This window comes from Phoenix dactylifera, chromosome 2 (genome assembly GCF_051530095.1).
Source record: "Phoenix dactylifera cultivar Ajwa chromosome 2, Ajwa_hap1_PhDact_Kaust_v1.1, whole genome shotgun sequence".
NCBI classification, from domain to species: domain Eukaryota; kingdom Viridiplantae; phylum Streptophyta; class Magnoliopsida; order Arecales; family Arecaceae; genus Phoenix; species Phoenix dactylifera.
The window spans coordinates 44675030-44680383 of NC_143191.1; the positions used below are offsets into that span (position 1 = coordinate 44675030).

At 37.2% G+C, this 5354-nt stretch overlaps 1 pseudogene; it reads right to left on the reverse strand.

The window, feature by feature from the left end:
* Positions 1-608: 608 nt before the first annotated feature.
* LOC149768354 (uncharacterized) lies at positions 609-1752 on the reverse strand (annotated as a pseudogene).
* Positions 1753-5354: the final 3602 nt, after the last annotated feature.

Here is a 5354-nt window from a genome sequence, read left to right on the forward strand (position 1 = left end):
AGGCGAACTCATTAGAAGAGGCCTTTTTTTTTATTATTTAAATAATAAAAAATTTAATAAGTATAAATTTTTTTAAAATTTTATTTAAAAATAATTCGTCTAGCTTTTTGAGAAGCAAAATTACTAATTAAATTTTTATACTCAAGATCCATTAAAATACTATTTTCAATCGATAATATAGCTAATCCATTTAATCTTTCTTGTGACATAGTTGATCGCAAATAAGATTTTATCAACTTTAATTTTGAAAAACTTCTTTCAGCAGAAGCAACTGTTACAGGTATTGTTAATAATATCCTATATGCAATGCATGCATTTGGAAAAGAATCTGTTTTTTTTATAAAACTTAAAATATCAATAGGGGTACTAGTTTCTGTTTGTAAAAGTTCTTTTAAAATTTTTAACTCTAAAAACAGATCAATACCATCAATATCAGAATATTCACCATGCTTTAAAAAGTTTTCAAGATTAAGACAACACTTTTTCAAATCATCTTCATTCAAAGATTTTAACTTTCTAAAATTAAACAAAAAACCAAAAATATTTTCATATATGGTAAATTGTTCAAACCTCTTTTGAATTGAAGAAATAGCTTGATCTACTATATATCAAAAGTAATCAATTCTAAAAGATTCTTCAGCTGATCTTGTAGTCTCATCATCATTATTTTCATCAAAATATTTTTTTCTACGGATCACACGTTTCTCACGAAATATAGGTTCTATTTCCATTTCATTTGCAATTTCTTTAGATGAATTCAAAGCATTCATGAATCCATTTTCCCTATAACTTTTCAAATAAGAAAGAAGACCTTTTAATTGATATATAGCAACATCAATATGCATGTCTTCAGATTGTAAAATCTTACTAACTGTGTTAACAGCAAACAATATATCGTGCCAAATATTCATGCCCAATAAGAATTCAAAATTTTCAATCTCATATGTAGCTAAACATGCGGCTTCACTCTTTGTTTTAGGATCTTCACTAGTTTCCGCTAATTGAACTAAAGCATCTCTTATTTTAGGAGCTTGGTTTTTAATTGCTTTAACACTTTCAATACGACTTTTCCAACGTGTTTGTGACAATGGTTTAAGAGTCAATGTGGATATATTATTTTGTAAAATTTTTCATCGTTTTGTAGAAGAAGAAAATAAGGTATAAATTCGTTGTATCACTCCAAAAAAAGATATAGCCTTAGGACATGAGTTAGCAATATCACATAATACTAAATTCAAGTTATGACATCCACATGGTGTGTAAAATGCTCTAGGATTTATATCTAATAATCTCCTTTGTACACCTTGATGTTTTTCTTTCATATTAGATCCGTTATCATACCCTTGTCCTCTTATATCATTAACCTCAAGTTTATGTTTTTCTATTATATTTATAAGTTCATTAAAAAGGCCCTTTCCAGAGGTACCATCTACTTCTAAAATTTCTAAAAAATATTCTTCTACTTTTACTGGACTTGTTGAAGTATCTACACATCTTAAAACTAGGGTCATTTGTTCCTGATGGCTTGCATCAGGAGTGCAATCAAGTATTACAGAAAAATATTTTGCTTCTTTAATCTTTTTAATTATTATAGCTTTAATTTCAGATGCTAATATTTGAATCAATTCATTTTGAATATTATGACCTAAATAATGATTGTGAATTTCACCATGTTGAATGCGTCGAACATGTTCTTGCATAACTGGATCAAATTCTGCAATCGTTTCAATAAAACTTAGAAAATTTCCGTTATTGCTTTGATAGATCTTTTCATTCTTTCCTCGAAATGCAAAATTATTTTTAGCAAGATTTTTTACGATGGCAATAATTCTCAATAGAACTTTTTTCCAATGATCCTTATCTTGGTTTATTTGTTCTTGGAGACTTTTATCAATTGTCTTATTTTTTAGCAATCTCATTTCTAAATCAATCCACCTATTCATGCTAATGATATGTTCATTAGTTGTTTCATGACTTTTAAGCTTGATACCTAGATTTTTCCAATCCCTACTTCCTTCATTGACTAATTGACTCGTGCTAGGCTTTGAATTAAATAATTTACAACAAAAACAATATACTCTATCCAAATCTTTCGAATACACTAACCATCTTCTATCATATTTTTCACTATTAGGTAACTTACGAATATAATATATCGTAGAGAAGTGTCTATTATTTTCATCCTTAGGAAAATGAAAATCATAATCTCTAATTGGACCTCTTTCCACCATTAGATCTCTAAATTTTGTATCAATATTTTTTCATTGACCAGGATCATAAAAATTTATAGAAATAGAACTAGTTTCACAATCTTTTTCCTTATTTATCCTATCTCCATCTGATTCTTCATTGTGCTCTTCAGTAGATATTGTTTCACTAGCAATCTCATTTTTTAACTCTATTTCGGGTGCCTGTTCTGTTGCTAATTCCTGAGTTGAATTTGATGTGGTGTTTTGTTTGTTTGTAACAATAAATCTATCTAGAGCTCCTTTTTGAGATTGAATGAGTTTATCAATTTTTCTTTTTTTTTTTGAGTTTTTCATACCCACAGTCATATTTTCTATTAGACATTTTAATCTATAAATAATATTATTAAACTAAGCAATTAAAAAAACACCACAAATAAATCAAAATATAAAAAAGTTAAAAATGTTAAAACTTGATTGTGTCAAGAAAAACAAACTCGGATCCCGACAAGTAGTGCCGAACTTAATTATGTCGAGAAGAGACCGAATAGTGCCGAATTTGACGGCGAGAAGATGCCAAACTGCCGAAGTCACAATCAACCTACAATTGGATCCAAAAAAAAATCAATTTTAGTGTCTCTAATTTGACTAAATAAAAATTAATTGGATCAAAAGATTAATTAGTAAACTAGCTTAGAAGCTAACAGAGGACAATCATCTAACTTGAGTTACTGAGTACTCGACTAAATAAAAATCAATAGAAATGTCTCACCGGTCACCACTGCCTGGGAGAGTGGACTGTGGCCTGTTGGAGCCGGGAGGCTGGGATCAGAGATTCAGAGTTCAGAACATTCAGTGGGATGCTCACAGCTCACGGTCCAACGGCGGGAGGACGAGGACGGTAGACTTTGGAGTTTGGAGTGAGCCGAGCTGCCGAGGAGGCCGGAGCGGCGGAGCCCGGAGGTCGGAGGAGCCGAGGACGGCGAGGAGAGCTGGAGAGGACTCCTCTCAGAGCAGATCTGGCCGGCAGCCAGGGGCGGCTCGGGCCTTAGGCGACTGAGGCGGTCGCCTAAGGCCCCCGACCCACGGAAGGCCCCATCCCACCGCACTTTTTTTTTTATTTAATGCATAGGCTGAGCCGCTGAGCTAGCATATCGGGTTGTCCTCTACTCCTCTGTTAGCTTGAATAGCTTCTAAGCTAGTCGTAGCTGGGCAGTGGACAGGAGCCAGGACGACGCAACGCCGCTACAGTGCATCCCCTTCGGCCTTCGGCGTCTCCCCGACAACAGGCTGGCTGGGCAACGCCGCAACAGCTACGGCAGTTGACAAATGACAAGCAACGGGCATTTTCTCCCCCCTTCTCTCCCCCCTTCTTAGTTCTCTGCCGCCGGTGCTCTCTTTTTTATTACTGAACCAGTGATGGTGAACCTTCTCCCAAATTCCAATCTCCCGACTCCCGTTCTCTGGTTCTCGGCAGACTCGGAAGCTCGGTTCTCAGTGCTCCGAAGTCCTCTCCAAGCTCCAACGCAGCACGCCAGCACCGCTCCTCTTTCCTCACCGTCCTCGGCTCTTCCGACTCCGAACCTCCGACCTCCGAGGCTCCATCTCTCCACCGTCCAGCTCCAAGAAGGCAGAACCCGGCAAGTGGCGAGCTGCCGGCCGGATCTCCTCTCCTCGCCGACGTCGCCGTCCTCGGCTCCCCCATCCTCCAAGGCTCCAACCTCCGGCCGAGCCGCCGGCCGGATCTCCTCTCCTGTTCTTGGACCGCCGGCCGGATCTCCTCTTCTGGCCGACGTCGCCGTCCTCGGCTCCCACGTCCTCCAACCTCCGGGCTCCGGCCGACGGAAGACCCGGCGAGTGGCGAGCTGCTGGCCAGATCTGCTCTGAGAGGATTCCTCTCCAGCTCTCCTCGCCGTCCTCGGCTCCTCCGACCTCCGGGCTCCGCCGCTCCGGCCTCCTCGGCAGCTCGGCTCACTCCAAACTCCAAAGTCTACCGTCCTCGTCCTCCCGCCGTTGGACCGTGAGCTGTGAGCATCCCACTGAATGTTCTGAACTCTGAATCTCTGATCCCAGCCTCCCGGCTCCAACAGGCCACAGTCCACTCTCCCAGGCAGTGGTGACCGGTGAGACATTTCTATTGATTTTTATTTAGTCGAGTACTCAGTAACTCAAGTTAGATGATTGTCCTCTGTTAGCTTCTAAGCTAGTTTACTAATTAATCTTTTGATCCAATTAATTTTTATTTAGTCAAATTAGAGACACTAAAATTGATTTTTTTTTGGATCCAATTGTAGGTTGATTGTGACTTCGGCAGTTTGGCATCTTCTCGCCGTCAAATTCGGCACTATTCGGTCTCTTCTCGACACAATTAAGTTCGGCACTACTTGTCGGGATCCGAGTTTGTTTTTCTTGACACAATCAAGTTTTAACATTTTTAACTTTTTTATATTTTGATTTATTTGTGGTATTTTTTTAATTGCTTAGTTTAATAATATTATTTATAGATTAAAATGTCTAATAGAAAATATGACTGTGGGTATGAAAAACTCAAAAAAAAAAGAAAAATTGATAAACTCATTCAATCTCAAAAAGGAGCTCTAGATAGATTTGTTGTTACAAACAAACAAAACACCACATCAAATTCAACTCAGGAATTAGCAACAGAACAGGCACCCGAAATAGAGTTAAAAAATGAGATTGCTAGTGAAACAATATCGACTGAAGAGCACAATGAAGAATCAGATGGAGATAGGATAAATAAGGAAAAAGATTGTGAAACTAGTTCTATTTCTATAAATTTTTATGATCCTGGTCAATGGAAAAATATTGATACAAAATTTAGAGATCTAATGGTGGAAAGAGGTCCAATTAGAGATTATGATTTTCATTTTCCTAAGGATGAAAATAATAGACACTTCTCTACGATATATTATATTCGTAAGTTACCTAATAGTGAAAAATATGATAGAAGATGGTTAGTGTATTCGAAAGATTTGGATAGAGTATATTGTTTTTGTTGTAAATTATTTAATTCAAAGCCTAGCACGAGTCAATTAGTCAATGAAGGAAGTAGGGATTGGAAAAATCTAGGTATCAAGCTTAAAAGTCATGAAACAACTAATGAACATATCATTAGCATGAATAGGTGGATTGATTTAGAAATGAGAT